The following is a 17605-nucleotide window of genomic DNA, read 5'->3' on the forward strand; positions in this document are numbered from 1 at the left end:
ATCACTTTTTTTGTTGCGGTTAAATCATTAATTAGCATTTATAGGAGGGGGTTCAAGAATTCATGAAGAAATGAAGAGTTGACGGGATTTTTTCCCGAAGACTGTTGGAAGCCCCCTCATATTATTATACCTATGCAAATAAAGTTCATTATGAGCTCAACTTTGCACTCTGACCTTTGTTTTTCCCTGGAATCTTTATTTGGTTTTTCTGTATTCCTAGGAATGAGGCTCTGTGGAGTGGGCGAGGTGACAGGGCAGTTCAGTGGCTTGGTGCTGCCTGCAGACCGGCAGGCCTGGAGCCCAGGACGGAGCTGCTGGAGGTTAGTCAGCTCTGTTTGCTTGGCTTGTCATCATTAGCATTTCTCCCTTTTGTTTCTAGTCATTCTTCTACTCTACTGAGTCAAGTAGCACTCTTCCATTGAATTTCTATCTTCTAAACACTCATTAACATCTCTCTAGTTTCCTTTATCCTTCTGAAGGATTACGTCGTAGTGTGCAGTTTTGGTTTTGGTTTTGAATTTACTGTCATTTCAGAAAATGGAAAAAAAAACATATTATTTCACCACTATAAAGCAAAAGTCTACTGAAAGTTTAAGAAGGAAGTTTAGGACTTGCTCTTCTTCTTCTTTCTTTTTTTTAGGATTTGCTCTTCTTAAAAGATAAGACATTGGTGACTTCATGAAGCAGGTGGAGGAGGGAGGAAATGAAGGCAGATAGAACTGGTTTGAATCTGTTGCAAAGTCCCAGCAGACTGGATGAGGCCAGGAAAACAAGCACGGTGGCCGGATGTCAATAATGGTTACACAATACACAGAGTACAGTCCATGACGCTGGATTATACAAATAGACGTGGAACTGGAGAATGTTCTGTGGTGTGTATGTTTGCCAAAATTAGGGGGAAAATAACTACGTGAATACCAATGACTACACAGAAGAAGAAACTGGTCTAGAATTGAATATGGTGACAACTGCACAGCTCTTCTTGATATGATTGATTACTCAATTGTATGACATGTGGATGAATGTTAATAAAACTGTTTTTAAGAAAAGAAAGAAAAGTAAAGGTGCGTAGAAATGGCCCCTCCGGGTTCTCTCAGGATGTGACTGAATGCACAGGGTTAGAGAAGAGACATAATGGGAAGAACTGACACGGGATGGGGGGGGGGCGCAAAAGGGCGCGCAGGGGTGGGGGTGGGCGATAGAGAGGGAAAGGGGATTTGTATGATATGTAAATTATGTGCTGTTAGTCTGGGTAGACTAGAGAAATAAACTCATAGACACTCATATATGTATAGGAAAGAGTTTTATATAAAGAGTGATTATACATTAAGAAAACATCCCAGCCCAGTTCAGATCAAGTTCATAAGTCCAATATTAGCCCCTATGTCTGATACCAATCTATAAATTCCTCTTCAGACTCACACTAAACATGCAATGACGCCAAATGCATGAAGGCAGTGGGTGGAAAGTCTTGTGGATCCAGTGGCAGTGAAAGCATCTCAGTGATGGCAGGGGTCTCCACATGGCTCCTTCAGCCCCAGGCTCTAGCGAAGGTCGCTGTGTCTTGTCAGCAGTGATATCTTGAAGGAAGTGAGCCTATCTGGCCTCCAGTGCTTGGTCCTCCAAGTGAGGTCATCATGCCGCAACCTGAATGACAGGCTAAACTCTACCCCTTCACAAACTGACAAAAGTTCATGTAACTACCATATGTGCCCATAAAACTGTTGGGGAGAAAAATAAAAATGGACAGGCTGGTTGACTTGCAAGAAAATAAATAGTAAGCACCCCTCAAATTTGGCATGGAACTAACCCCCGGCTCAGTTTCCAGTCACACAATAGACAGGTTTATCTGGGGTACAACAACAGGAGGGAGGTATCAACACCTTAGAATAATCAATCATTTAAGATCATAAGGGCGGCATTTGACCCAGGACAAATTTCAGACGGATTAGGAAAGAAAGTGGAATGGAAACAGGAAACACGGGGATAAAGTGGGATAAATGATGATACATCCAAGGGATTGTGGTTAATTATATGAAACAAAATGTGTAAGAATTTTTTATTGTAAAACTGATGATCTGCTCTGAACATCTTCACTCAATTCACAAAAAAGGGTCTTTTGCTTGTTTGTTTTTGTTTTTAATGAAGTTAAGGTCTTCAGTGCTATTGCCTAATATGGGGAAACCACTGAGATGTGGAATAAAGAAAGACGAGGAGCAAAATCTTTGTGGAACTTTGATTTATATTTAGGAACATATTCTGTGTGACTGCTGACCAAAAGTTGGGCAGTTCAAATCCACCAAGGTGCTTTGGAGACAAGCTGTTAATCTACTTCTGCAAGAGCACAGTCATTGGAAACCCTGTGGAGAGAATTAAAATCAACAACGAGGAGGACATAGAGAGCCTGGGGGTGTTGAAGCAACAGCAACCTAGCTAAGAGAAATTGCTAAGAGGCGGAAGAAGGATGAGTGTGATGGTGGGGCAGGAAGAAGGTAAAAGGAAACAGAGGAAAGATCTAAGAAGAAAAGCTATGGATAGAGTTATAAGTATGAGTGTATATATACGTAAATACAATAATTCATTAAAATAGAGGTATTTGCCTATGTACATATATTTATATAGCAATACACTGAGGTACTGGACAGACTTCAGGCCTCTGCCCATGCCCTCCCGCAATGCAAGAACATTTTATTCTAACAACCTGGCATTGTGTAATTTTTCACCCTCTGGGCACAATCGCTGAAGACAAAATGGGTGTGCATAAACAAATGTGGTGAAGAAACCAGATGGTGCCTGGCTATCAAAAGATAAAAGTGTCTGGGGTCTTAAAAGCTTGAAGTTAAACAAGCAGCCATCTAGCAGAGAAAAAACAAGTCCACATGGAAGAAGCACCCCAGCCTGTGCTCTCATGAGGTGTCGACAGGATAAGGTAATAGGCACCAGAAGACCTGCAACAAACAAACAAAACCATATTTTTGCGAACAAGGTGGGTGGAAGCAGAAAGCAAAACCCATCTGTAGACAATGGGACATCCCCTCACAGAGTGGTCACAGGGGATGAGTCGACCAGGGTGCAGAATAGCACCAATGAAACACACAATCTTCCTCTGGTTCCTTGAGGCTTCCTCATCCTCAACTATCATGACCCCAGTCCTATCTTTCACTGAGGGCTAGGCCAGAGCATGTACACAGGTACAGATAAGAGATAAGAGCTCATGACACATGGAATCCAGGAACAGGAATGGGTGTAGCGATACCAAGAGAGTAGGGGAAAGATGGAAAGAGGAGGAGACGGAGAACTGATCACAACGATCAACACATAACCACACACACACCCCTCCAGGAGGATGAACATCAGAAACATGGGAGTGGAAGGGGGATAAGTGATGGTACATTGAGGGGGCTGTACTGAATGAGATAAAACAAAATGTATATGAATTATTGACTATAAAACTATGATCTACTTTGTAAAGTTTCACCCAATGAACAAAAAAAGTTAATAAAAATGGGAGAAAGAGTGAAAACGAGAGAGCTATAAAAAGAAAGGAGATTTGTTTTTCTCCTCCCAGGGCACTTTCTTGAGGTAGGGATTATACATATAATATATTCCACTTACACTCGGTGTTTATGAATTTGTCTTTGAAAGGATTATTTTCTTTTTTTTTCATTGCTCATGCTGTTTTAAGAAGTAGTTAATACTTTTTTTTGAAATGTAATTTTTATTTTGGGAGCAAGAATTGTGGGGAAATTATTATATGCTACACGTTAAATTGGGAAATGATTATTAAAATTAGTAAAATGTGAAGCATCAACGGTAAGCTATCATGTATTGATTTTCAATATTTGAATTTTAAAGGAGATTGAGACTAAGATCTCTGATTAATTAGATTAATATATTCATGACTGAAACTGTAATGTTTCTTTTATCTTTTCCTAAACCTATATGCAAGTTTCATTTCATCAGTCTGAAATAATCATCTGTGATCATTTGTAATCATCTGGTTCCAATTTGTTCAAGCTCCTGACTCCATTTAATCTTCATCATCATAATGCATTAAAATGAAAGAAAACTTGACTGCTTTGCTGTGTTATATTATTGTTGCTCAGACACTAGGGTGCTGGCAATCATAATCAGATCCATCTTTATAAGGTTTACCATAGTGAGCGATAGCATCATATCTGGCAAGGAAATTAGTTTAATATGATACTTAGAAAATTAAATGCAACCCTTTCCTAAATACTTTTCCAGGACAGGAGGCCAGAGAGAGTCTAACATATAAATACAAATGTGTAGACACTTAGGTAGGGAGGAAGGAGGCCATTTGACGCAATGGTTAAACTCTCAGCTGCTAACCAAAAGACTGGCTGCTCAAATCCACCTACCTCTGCAAGAAAAAGAAGTGTCGGTCTTCTGTACAGATTCCAGCCTCAGAACCCTTACGAGGCAGTTCTACTGTGTCCTATCGGGTTGCTATGAGTCAGAAATGACAGGCGATGGGTGATGGGCTCAAGTAGGGATGTCACTGCCACTTGAATATGAGGCTAATGCTTTTAGAAATCCTGCAAAAGAAATTAGGAAAACTTTCAGATTCCTTTCATATTGGACACCAATAGTTTTGCATCATACTGCCACATATGTCAGTGGTGATCATATGAAAAAAGGGAAAACCTAAGGATAGAGACGGTCTGCATGTCACGTCAATGCAGTTTGGTAACTCCGTTAGCTCTTCCACTTGTGCATATTTAGAACCTAAAAGTTAGCTTGCTTTTGTAGCAGCTATTTAAACCCGAACCTCCTCGCCTTGGCCCTAACCACATTTCTCTGTTTAAAATAAACTGCTTTTAATTTTTAATTGAATAAAAGATTCCGAGACTGATGCTATAGTTTGTCACACACTCTGGCCTTTCCCCACACTTCTCGATCCCATTTAGTACAGCGATGTTACTATTTGTTCATCCTTTCACATCCAAGTGGCAGGAAGGGCCCAGTCACTTAAGTCAGCCACGTCACCTCTTTGGAGCGGTGCTGTGAAAAGCGTGTCTACAGCGAGGTGGTGCGTCTTACTAACATGCTTATGAGTTTCGGTGCTGGCCTGGTTTTTGCCCCCAACTTCTTAAGGCTATACTAACAGGGATGATGGGAAGATTCGTCTTAAAAGTGAAAGGGTTAAAAGAACACTACTGCCTTGAAAAATGTAGTGTGGTACGACTGCTATAAACCAGTCACAGGCCATGCTCCCACCACCTGCCTCCGGTCTCAAGAGCAGGCTTGTTGACATTTTCTGACGGTCTAGGGTTGGTAGCCTTCCAGGAAGTGCTCCTTACATAGAGGAGGCATGCGCGGCGCTTGGGACTGGCGGCCGCAGCTTCAAAAAGACAGCAGTTTCAAGGCCCGAGGAGCCAAATGAAGCAGGAGTTAGAGCGCCAGGTTGGAATAAAGTCTAAGGTTAATGGTTGTTCATTTTCTGTGTATTTTTCTGGAGAGAATAAAATAGAATGAGTCTGTACATCTTTGTTCATACTAACCCACTTTACCAAACACAAGACAACATCTTAAACTTGGTTCTCTGGATTGACTGCTACATCTCAATTGCCTCTCTGAAGTGAACAATTGGAGGTTCTTCTATACACTGATATGCAATTGTGGTCGACAGGCCTCAGTTATGCAAATAATTGATCCAGATGTGGTTAGTAGTAAACTGTAAGGAGCTTCATTTAAATAAATTCGGCAGGCCTAATCGGATCAGTTCAAAGGCCAAAGAGCAGAATTGAGGTTTCTTGGCTAATGGCGTTCTGCCTATAGACGATAAACAGCTTCAATACCTGCCCTAGAGTTGCAGCCCGCCTTTCAGGACAGCCTACAGGTCTTGCACTTGCCTAGCCATTCTCCCAGGGCCCCGAGGGTGTCCTGGGTACTTGTTGGACTGTGAACGCAAGGTCAGCGGTGTAAACCGCCCTCAGCAGTGCCAGGGAGAAAGACTGGGCTTTCTACTCCTGTAAAGAGCTTTCTACTCCTGTAAAGAAGTACAGGGTTGGAAACTCACCTGATATAGGGTTCACAGGATTAGATGGCAGTGAATTTATAATCATAGTAAATTTATTGTAATAAATGCCTTGATACTCAGAAATATCTCCTACTGGTTGTGTTTTCCTGGTGGACCCCTGACTGATACAGTAGTTGAGTCTGAAAGTACAGTGTGTACTTTATAGCATATTATAATAATAGAAAACACATTTTTGTGCATGCATGCATGTGAAAGTTAGTATAAAAAAGGGCTCCTCAAAAAGTGTATGGACATTTTCCATTATTTTCTAATTCCATTTTTCTATGAACTTTTTCAAGTCCCATCACTCACTGTCATTGAGTGGATCCTGACTTATAGTGACTTCATACGACAGAGTGGAACTGACCCTGGAGTTTTCCAAAACTGTCACTCATCCTGGGAGTAGAAAGCCACATCTTTCTCCCAAGCAGCTGCTGGTAGATTTCAACTGCTGACCTGTGCTTGGCAGCCAACCACAGAACCCACTACGCCAATATTTCTTAAATAGCACATCAATACTTTGTATTGTAATTTAAGACTATTTCTTAAAACTTTAGCTGGCTGAATTAAGTCCACCTGGGCCTAGTTTGCGCCAGCCAGGTGTTTGGCCCCGCTGGCTCGGGCTTGAATTGGCGCATGCCCAGTTAGTCTTTATGGCTGGCTGAGGGCTCACCTGAGCCCCTTCCAGCCTCCTGCAGAGGGCCTTCAGGCGTGAGGAGGGACAACCCCCGTCCCTGTTTCTGGCTACCTCACACCGCTACTAAGCAAACCTCTAGATTTTAACACATCTCATAGTTCACATATTATACGCCGAGGCAAGCAATAATCAGTCCCATCTTTCACCTTCATTATGACCACTCATACGCTGGGGAAAAAATGGACACTTTTTCCTTGATCCAATCTCTGGTTTAAAGTAAACAGAACTAATCTTACTGCTAAAATCTTCCTAGCATGTCATGTATTCTCCGCTGCTAACTTCAAATGTTTCATTAAGTAAACATTTTTAAATGTTCAATTTCCAATGCAGTAAATATTGATCATTGAAACCTACACCGAAATCTTCCATTTCCAATTTCCAATACAGTAAAAGCTGACCATCAAACTAAAAAAAAAAAAAAAAAAACTTTATACAGAGTGGAAAGAGAATTGTTGCTGTTTAGGGAATTATATTTAAAAATAGCATTCAGCCTCCCACCCCTCCTCCAATAAATCTCATTCTCCAGTTTTCTTTCTTATCAGGTACTTATAAAATGTTTGTGTTCCTTCCTTTAACTTATCTCTCCCGGATATTTATTTTAAACTTCAGTTGTCAGGTCCTATAAATCACTCATCCCCAGACTTAAAAAAAATTTTTTTTTCATCACATCTCTGGATTTAAAATGAAAACAAACAAACAAACATTTCAGTATGTGCCCTATTTGATTTCCAAAAGTTTATAGTACTGTTCTATTATGTTCACAGAATGGGAAAAAACATTGATATTAAAAAGTAAAATAAAAGTTCTAATATTCTCTTTCTACACCTCAAATGGCAATCTTGTACCTATCTTACCTTGAAGTCACTCCCTTCTCCTGTTTCCCAAATGATGATGTGCGAAGATGATTCAGAGATTCACCTGTTTAACAGCCAGAATGGAGCCTGTTTTAATATGCCTATTAATTATCAACAAATAAAATGATTGTTAGCTTTTTCTCTTAAAAACAGAACACTTTGGGAACCTTTCGAAGTCCACTGAGTAAGGAGTCAGGTCAGTTAATGCAGTTTAGCCACAATACACTTATGTTTTTAACCTGAGTACTCTTAATAACAGTCTTGATACCTGCACATTTTTCATTGTTTTTGATCCTTCATTGACTGGTATTTAATATATATCTTAGATGGAGGCATAAAGGAAAATACTGGTAAAATACTAATGAAAAGCATTGAAATGGAGTATTTTAAGATTTCGCTTTAAGGGGCTTTGGTGTACTGGATGCCTGGATAGGATTCTTCTAGCCATGGACTTCGTAACCCCTATCAAGTGACTTTTTACCAGATGCGTCTGGGAAAGAGAAAGTAGAGGAAGAGGCTGATAGGATTATCCAATTAAGTTCTGAGTGGTTGTTAACAGAGCTGTGGTAAGTAGATGATCCTATGTCAATTTTTATAAAAGTGAAGGGTTGAAATTCAATTTATCAATCAGGTCATGGCCTGATGATGCCTTCCTGGGGGTGTTGCCTTCTTCTATGTAGAGACCTTGGGAGCCACCCCTTCTCTGCAGCTGCTTGGTAGGACTGTGCTGTCAACCCTGAGAGCTGTCACACCCTGCCATGTTTCCAAGGACCTTGGATCCAAGCAACTCTGCACCAACTGGCCTGTGATCTTCCTGCTTCCTGGTTCACTGGCCTGCAGCTACATGAGTCTGAAAAGGGATTTATGGATTAGCATAGGTATGTTAGTCCAGGTTGACTAGAAAAACAAATCTAGAGACACTCATATATCTGTAAGAGTGAACTTTATATCAAAGAGTAGTAGCATATTAAGAAAACATCCCAGTCCAGTTCAGATCAAGTCATAAGTCCGATATTAGCCCATATGTCCAATGCCAGTCTATAAATTCCTCTTCAGATTCATGCAACACATGCAATGACTCCGAATGCAGGAAGGTCACAGGCCAGTGGGTGGAAAGTCTTGTGGATCCACTGGCAGTGGAAGCATCTCAGCATTGGCAGGGGTCTCCACACGGCTCCTGCCGCTCCAAGGCACTGGCTCAATCAACATGGCTCCATGTGGCTTGTCCACAGGAAGGTCTCCCAGAGAGAGTTTGTGTCCCCACCTCCAGGAAGGAAGACAGGAGTTCCCAGAATCCTCAGGAGAAGGCCATGTTCACACAAAGGTATAATTGGGTATGAATGAAATCATATTACATAGGGAAAAAAGCAATAACCTTTCTCTAACTAAAGCATCTTAAGTATAAGTTCTTGCCCACAATGATATAATACTTTATATTATTTCTGAAGAACAGTTTCCAGTCTCCAAATTTTTATCCTTCTGTTCCTTAATCAAACAGAGAGGGCTGGTGTTGGATAAAACATGAAGACCATTGTGGTGATTATTCCAAGTCCCAGGAGCATCATCTACCCTTAGCACGAACATCTCTCAGTTCCAAGGCTCAAAAAGCATTGCCTGTTTTACTTTGACTTGTTTTAGTAGACTCCACCCCCTTCGCTAAAGTTGACAGGAGATTATGTGACTTCCACAAAAGGACTTATGGACTTGAGTTGGATTGGGCTGGGCTATCTTCTTGATATATAATTACTTCTTGATATAAGGCATATATATACATATACGATGCTCACTAGACAACCTAGCTAATACAAGAGCTAACTGTGATTGTAAATTCTGGGACTCTCACATGGGGATTGGTCAGTTTTGCCACTGTGCTACAGATAAGTTATTTCAGCAGTTGCTTTTCAAACATTCTTTACTGTAATCTAGAAATCAGACTATTTCATACAACAAAAATCTTACCAACTAAAATTTTTATTATCAACTTAGTAATTAGGAACATCCAACAGAACGCCCGGGAGAATTTGTGGCAATAATTAGTTATGCTAACTGAAAGGTCAGCAGATTGAAAGTCAGCAGCCTCTCAGCAAGGGAAAGATGAGGCTTTATAAAGATTAGCTTTTTTTTTTGCATTCTCCATTTTTTTCTTATTTATAGATATAAAATAAAAATCAGAATTCTGATTAATTTATTGAGAGGTTTCACACTGTTGAGCCTGTGCTATACAAGAGCACAGCCCAAGATCGACTCTTTATAGAGTCAATCAGCCAGGGTATTTTCAATTGCCTCCTGTGCATGTGAAAACTGGATATTAAATAAGGAAGACTGAGGGAAAATTGAAGTAGCTGAACTGTGGTGGCAGTGAAGAACATTGAAAGCACTGTGGGCTGCTAAAAGGACACACTGATCTGTCTCGGAAGAAGTACAGTCAGCGTGCTCCTTAGAGGCAAGGATGGCAAGATGTCATCTTCCATACTTTGGACATGTTATTAGCAGTCACCAGTCCCTGGTGAAGGACATCATGTTTCGCAAAGTGAAGTGACAGCGAAAAAGAGGAAAGCCCTCATGAGATGGATTGACATAGTGGCTGCAACAATCAGCTCAGGCACAGGACCAATTGTGAGAATGGCGCAGAACCTGACAATGCTTTGTTTTGTTGTGCATAAGTTTGCTATGGGTTGGAACCAACGGGTTGGCACCTTATCAATAACAACAACCAAGAGTCAACAATCTCAGAAACGTCCCGCCCCACCCTACCCCCACGCACTCTCCTGGGCAGTTTACCCTGACCTATAAGGTGGCTGAGTCAGCATCAACTGGATAGCAGTGAGTTTGAGTTTTTAGAGCAGAATGCCAGGGTCTTATTGTCAGACTGCAAGGGGTCCAGGAGAGCCTGTCACCAGAACCAAAATCAGGGGCCAGGTTGCTTTGTGAAATTTCAAGTTTATTCTTGCAAGTGCTAGCAGAAGGAAAACAAGCATGTTTTCCTCCGAGCTGTTTCAGAGCTCAGTCCTGACCCTCACAGGTTAATAAACAAGAATCGGGTTTTTAAAACAATGATTGAAGGAAGAGATTAACAAGTTTTTACAATGTCACCAGATGGAACTGATACTCCAAGAAGGCAGGCTCTGCAAAGATCATTCTGAAATTATCTGTCTCTACATTTCTCCTGGGCCGTTAGCCTTTAACTCCTCAACCCCCTCAGATAAAGGGATGATGCTTCTGGCTACTTATCTCACAGACATTGTTAGCCTCCTTTCTAAATTGGAACATCCCTGCTGATTAAGCTTAAAAGGAATTTTTACTGTTAAGGAGGGGAGTGTTACATTCTGGATTTTTTTTTATTTTAACAATTTATTGGGGCTCATACAATTCTTTTCACAGTTCATACATATACATACATCAATTGTATAAAGCACATCTGTACAGTCTTTGCCCTAATCATTTTTTTCTCTTTTCTTCTTTTACATTTTATTAGGGACTCATACAACTCTTACCACAATCCATACATATACATACATCAATTGTATAAAGCACATCCATACATTCCCTGCCCCAATCATTCTCAAGGCATTTGCTCTCCACTTAAGCCCCTTGCATCAGGTCCTCTTTTTTTTTCCCCCTCCCTCCCCAACATTCTGGATTTTTAACAAATAAATTGTTATTTCTAGTATTGGCTTTCCCTGACGGTAGTAAAATGTTGGCAACATTAATATTTGTTTATAAACATTTTTGAAATCGTTCCAGTTTTCCTAAGTGCCTTTGCCTTTCATCGCGTTGATAAATGGGAGGGTATGAAATTCAGTTGAACTAACCGGAAATTTCAACAAAAGTCTGCGTGTATTACTAATAATAATGAACTACTTAATAGTAAGCACCCTTTTTAAAGCTGTAGAATTACCGCGTCTGAGACTACAAATCCCAGAGCTCCTAGCGACTCATTACAGCAACAACTTCTGCCAGGATCAGTCACCTCAGGGCGTCACAGACTTTCTGAGCACGTGTGTTTCAGTCAAAATATTAAATATTTCTCACACTCAGTAAAGTCTCCCATTCGCCATAACATTTTTTCCTAGTCGAACTTGGCTCGGTGGAAGCTTCCAGCGTGCAAACTGAAGGAAACCCACTCTCCTTAGAGTCTAGGTAGAGCGCACAAAGAAGCGGAAACAGCTTCACCCTTGCCGGCTTTATTGAACGTAATGGAAACTTCCGATCACGTAACGTAGTTTGCAGCGCGCTAAACGTAAGTTGAGTCTACGCAGGCGCAGACATCATGCTTTCATCCAATCAGAACGCAGAGATAGAGACCACCCCCTTCGCGCCTCTACGCCCCGCCTCTTTCCCCGCCCCTTCGGGTTTGGCTCGCCTCTCGGCTTCTAACCAATCGACTTCCTTTCTCTTTGCTTAGTTACCCAATCCGAGAGGAGAAGGCGGGGTTCCGGTCTCCGCTGGTACCTGCGGCTGCACTAGACAAGCACGGCCTCTTGAGCCGGTGCGGCACTTGCTCGTCAGGTATCTGTCGCTCTGCGGGCGGGAAGGGGACCCCCTGGGGCGCACCTCTCTAGATTACCTCACGTCTTGGTACCTTGGCGGCGTGGAGCCTGTGGCGCCAGGGTCGCTGGAGGGGGCGGGCGATTGGGGAAGTGCCGCCCGAAGGGGAGCACGCCACGCGTGGGCGCTTGGAGCGCGGAGTCAGGACACAGCGGATGCCTGGTAGTCAACCCGCCCCTTCCGTTCCGGGCATACTTTCTGCGGGTGACCCGGCCCCAGCAGCTCTGTGGGTTATTCTGCGGAAAACGAAATGCCGGACAAGTGTTGGTAAAGAAGCCAAGGCACGCATACTCCTGGGCCGCCGGCCCGCCCGCCCCTTCCGTAGCTACCGTCTGGGTTTGGTGATTTTCGAGAGACAAGAAAGCACCTATTCACTGGGGAAAAGACATTCTTTAATGTTTAGCCCTTACAGGGATATTAAGCACCTCACGTTTATTACCTCAATCCGCCTCTCTCTAAAAGCTGTAAGAACTACTGATCTCATTTTCACGCGAAAAACACTGCCTTTGAGTCGATGCCGACTTAGCCACCCTACAGGACAGGGCAGAACTGCCTCTGTGCGTTCCCAAGACTAACTCTTTCAGAGAGCAGAAAGCCCGGCCTTTCTCTCGCGGAGTGGCTGGTGGTTTCTAACTGTTGACCTTGCGGTTAGCAGCCCAAGGAGTAACCACTACTCGAACACTTTAGACGTATTAAGTTACTTGCCCATGACCTATCTTAGCTGCCCTTTTGTCTGCCAACTCTGAATGAGTATGGCATTTGGTTTCCCCGTATGTAAAAATTAAATGTGGGTTCCACTCCAAAAATACCGCTCCTCCCATGCTTACTGAATTGCGGTTTTAAAAGTTAATGCAGCATCCCGGGAAGTAACTGTAATGATAGAATTGGACTGCTTAGGTCAGCGGGTCCAGCCCACCAACCCCTCCGTGGAAGAAAGATGTGACAGTCCACTTCCGTAAAGAAACAGCCTGGGAAACCCTATGGGTTCCTATTGTAGAGTCACTTTGAGCGAGAAGTGAATTGATGGTGGTGGATTCACCCGGAAGTAAATTCGCGGGTTTTCTCTCCTCAAAGTAAAATGATCTAAGAGGAAGAAACCTGCTGCTTTCCAACCTGACCACCTTGTCTTCTTCAGCTGCAGAAATCAGTACTAGACACGTCTACTTCCTAGAGATGTGAGCCGGCAGTGAAAGAGTGGATAGAAATGTAAATTACTGACGTTGATTACAAATGCTTGTTCCTAGTATTCAGTTCCTTTCTAGTGGCAGGGTTTCCTAAAGCATTGTTTGAGCGTAGTGCACAGAATAAGACTAAAAGTGTTTAACATGCAGGGTGGCATACCTGGGTGGCCAGTTACCATAAATGCTCAACTACTAACCAAAAGATTGACAGTTCAAATCCAAGCCGAGACTTTAGTGTTAAATACCTTCTTCAGCCTTTGTGGTCCACTTACTGCTTGCCCAAGGTTCAGGACATAATTTCCTGTGAGGTTAGAAGTGTTATTTGTCTGATTTGTGTTCTTAATTTTCGACTGGTATAGAGAGCACAAAGCAAAAGTAGATCAGTCCATGTAACTGCTTTTCTGAGCGGATTTCTTCCACCTTGTATTTTTACCTGTGCAATTATGAAGTTATCTTTGTTTTAGCCTAAAGTCATAACTACTTTTTTCTCTATCTTTTACCATCCGCTACAAATGGGAATTAAAGCGGCTGCTTCCTACCTTTTCCTTATAATATGTTAATGGTCTATATTTACGATGCTTTCTACATATGGGACATTGTCTTTATTTGGTAGCAATGGCATAGATAAAAACAAGACATTCCTACATTTCTAACCTGGAATGCTCTTAGAGGTAGGACTCAATATTTTAAAACCCGACCCAAACTCATTGCCATCCAGTCAGTTCTGTCTTAACGGCAGCCCTAGGGCACCGTAGAACTGTCCCTGTGCGTTTCCGAGACTGTTTCTCTGTACGGTAGTAGAAAGCCTCATCTTTGCCCCTTGGAGGGGCTGGTGGTTTCAAACTACTGACCTTAATGATCACAGCTGAATATGGAACCACTATACCACCAGGGCTAGTATTTAAGACCAACTGTGTGTAAATCTCTGTGTTAAGTTACTGGGAAAAAAATAAATAAAAGCCAAAAAAAAAAAAAAAGTTACTGGGGGAAAAAAAGTTTTTTTCCCTTCTGTTCTTTGATTCCTGTGGCTGTTAAAAAAGAATTGACTGGATAGCAGTGAGTTTGGTTTTTGATACATGACTGCTAAACCAAAATACCACATCAAGTGACGTGAAGAACATAAATGTACTGTCTTAGCGTTCTGGAGGTTCTTGGAATGTGGTCTTTCCGTCATCTTCACAGAGTAGCACTGATTCTGCCTTCATCATCACCTTCTCTTCTGCAGTCCAATTCTCCTCCATCTCCCTCATGAAGACATAGGAGGCTTCAGAGCTTGTGAAAAAGATGATCTTTTCACTCCATTTTCCATGAACTTTTTGAAGCCCCCTCATTAAAAACCTGGATAATCCAGAGCATTTCCACCATCTCAAGATCCTAAATCCCATCTTTTTTTTTGGTAGTGAATCCTATCTCTTTGGGGCCAGTATTCTGAGGGTAAAATGGAACATTTTCTATTGTAGTTTAAAGTCTTAGAAGCTCTAAGAACAAAATTCATACCAAACGACTGGTTGGTTAAATTTTTTCATATTCCTATGATAAATTCCTTCCAAGTTCCCTTAAAATGATGCTTCTCGGGCTTTTCCACTAACATGTCAATGACAGAGGTAAACAGGTCGTGTGATAGCTGAACACAGCCTGGATTAAGCCCTCAGAAGAATACAATTTAAATTCTTAACAATCTTAAAGATTTATCTGAGTTTGATGTTCAACTCTGTAATAAGTTTATGGTTGATTTGATTTTTATTTTGAATAATAGTTTTATAATCATTTTATTAGGGGCTCATACAACTCATCACAATCCATACATACATGAATTGTGTAAAGCACATTTGTATATTCATTGCTCTTGAATAGTGTTTTCATTAACATAGCTTACTCATTCCAGTATGTCCCTTCCCTTCCCACAGAGTCCTGTTGTTCAGTCCCATTGGGTGGGGCTGTGCAGTCATCAATGCTGTCAACTCCCCCCTGTTTTGAATTGTTTGCCATGCCATGACATTACTGTGTCAGAGAGAGACTTTATTCTGTGGCCTCTTATAATTTTCTGCTCACTATAGTCATAGGCATGTGTTCACCAGCTTGGGAAACATGCCCGCATGTTTGATGGAGGTACATTATAACGGTTTTCAACCTTCTTAATGCTGTGACCATTTGATTACATTTCCTCATGTTGTGGTGACTCCCCAACCATAAAATTATTTTCGTTGCTACTTCATCACTGTCATTTTGCTACTGTTGTGAATCAGGCGACCCTTGTGAAAGGGTTGTTTGACCCCCAAAGGGGTCGTGACCCACAGATTGAGAACTGCTGCATTCTAAAGAGACCATGTAGACAAGCAAATGAAGGCTCTGGGGTCCATTGCTCCCCAAACTAGAATGCAGAAGGTTTGCTGGAGAACAGACTGATGGTCTTTGCTTTTCATAGAGGGTGTGAGAACTGCTTCCCGATCCCCTTCCATTCCTCTAGCAAGATGGGAGGAGCTCTGGTGACTTTAGGATTCAAGCCCATCTTCCGAAGAAGGCAGTCATCCAGTGTTCGCCATTGTCCCTGTCTGGGATTCTTAATTCCCAGGAAAAGCGGTCTGATCAGATTGGATTGGTTGATTCATACACCATGTGGATTGTGGAGTAAGAAAATAAGTCCTTTTAAAGTGGGTTCTAGACCTTTGCTGTCAAGTCCACAGGAGAACCATCTCATCCTTTGTCCTAACAAAGCCTGGGTATAAAGACCAGAAACAATGCAATACCACCGTTTCTCTCTAGCTTAGCAGGTAGGACACTCCCCCATCCCTCCACCACCACCACCCCACACTCTCTTCTTCGACATTTCTAGGGGTGTCTGCAGTCTTTCAGGAGTCGGTCAAGCTTTCTCTTACAAGGTCATGCATGATGAAGTAGGGACAAGGGGAAAACTCCACTTTGCTGCAGTACCTCTTCCCAAAGAGATTCCTTTTCAGTCTCTTAGTTCTGGTGCTGAGATACCTTCCCGATGAGTCATGGCAAAACTGGTGTGGGCCCATCTTTACCAGCCCAGAGTGGGTGATCATGGCCTGACTTTGGGACATGAGGGTACAGTATGCAATTTATAGGCCACACGATTTGTAATTGGCATTATGGAAAGTACAGCTGCGCTTTCTACTGAATTTTTTTCCTGATGGATTTCTCCGCAGTAATCCAAGCCCCAGTGCTCTTACTATGTGGAATATTCGCCAGTTCTCTGATCCTTGTTTGGGTGGCAGTTGTCAATCTGGAGGGATAAATATTTCTTAAAAACCATCTAGTGTGCCATCCAGTGGATTCTAGTAATGACTTCATAGGGTTTCCTAGTCTGTAGTTTTTACAGGAGCAGAACCCCCTGTCTTTTCTTCTACAAAGCTGCAGGAAAACTTGCGGGGAAAAAAATCATCTCAGGGCAGCTTGCATTTCTGAGTGACTGAGGGGTCCCTGCACGGGACATACTAGTCACAGAACTACTCAGGAGGTTGGTGGTTATAACCCGCCCAGAGGTCCCGCAGCGAGCAGGTGTGGGCATCGGTTTCTGAAAGACCACAGCCTATGGAATGTGATACGTGTTGGATGAGCACCTAATAAAATGATTTTTAAAAAGACCACAGTCTTGAAAACCCTGTGCGGTACGAAAACAACACAAATGACCTCTGGTTTCTCAAACGTCAAGCAGGCTCATTTGACCCAGCAAGTTGACGTATTTGCTTTAGAATAAACCAGTGCTTAAGGTAAATAGAAGTTAAAAAATATTTAACTTAAAAAATAGTACTTTTTCCTCAGACTCATTGCCATCAAGCTTATTCCATCTCTTAGTGACCCGATAGCTCAGAGTAGAACTGCCCCTGTTAGTTTCTGAGACTAACTCTTTACAGGAGTAGAAAGCTTTCATGTTTCTTCCACTGAGTCCCTGGTGGTTTTGAACTGTTGACCTTGCAGTTAGCAGCCCAACATAGAACCACTGTGCTACCAGGACCCCTGGTACTGTTACAGGGTTATGTTATTTCACATTTAAAGTTAGATTCACTGAACTTTAAAGGCTGATTATTTTTGGCTCCCGTATTTACTTTGGCAAGGTTAACTTAGTTCCTCATCATTCCTGCTAGGTAAATTGAACATCGTCTAATAATGAGATTTTTAGCAAAGCTCTGCTAACATGTTAAAGGTCATAAAACCTCATTAGGTGTTCTAATGTATTATTTTCCAGATTCCCTTGGATAAGTAGTATTTGTTATGAAATAGCTTGCAAAGTCTAAGGCCTAAAATTGTTGACAATATG

At 41.9% G+C, this 17605-nt stretch overlaps 1 protein-coding gene and 1 long non-coding RNA gene across 3 annotated transcripts in view; one reads left to right on the plus strand and one right to left on the minus strand.

The window, feature by feature from the left end:
- Window positions 1-1345: 1345 nt before the first annotated feature.
- LOC142426812 (uncharacterized) lies at window positions 1346-12283 on the minus strand. Its single transcript, XR_012779759.1, has 4 exons — window positions 12162-12283; window positions 7595-7658; window positions 4383-4559; window positions 1346-2948 (listed from the first exon to the last, which is right to left on the minus strand). It is a non-coding gene; the product is annotated as an uncharacterized LOC142426812 (long non-coding RNA).
- Window positions 12005-17605, plus strand: part of WDR89 (WD repeat domain 89) — a 58964-nt gene continuing 53363 nt past the window's right edge. Inside the window, exon 1 of one of the 2 annotated variants that reach the window (XM_075532352.1) lies at window positions 12005-12103. The gene's annotated coding sequence lies outside the window, so the exon portion shown is untranslated. Of the gene's footprint in view, window positions 12104-12312; window positions 12484-17605 lie in introns of those variants that run through there. The other variant, XM_075532353.1, reaches the window with a different exon arrangement.

The sequence above is a fragment of the Tenrec ecaudatus genome, chromosome 14 (assembly GCF_050624435.1).
Source record: "Tenrec ecaudatus isolate mTenEca1 chromosome 14, mTenEca1.hap1, whole genome shotgun sequence".
In the NCBI taxonomy this organism is placed as follows: domain Eukaryota; kingdom Metazoa; phylum Chordata; class Mammalia; order Afrosoricida; family Tenrecidae; genus Tenrec; species Tenrec ecaudatus.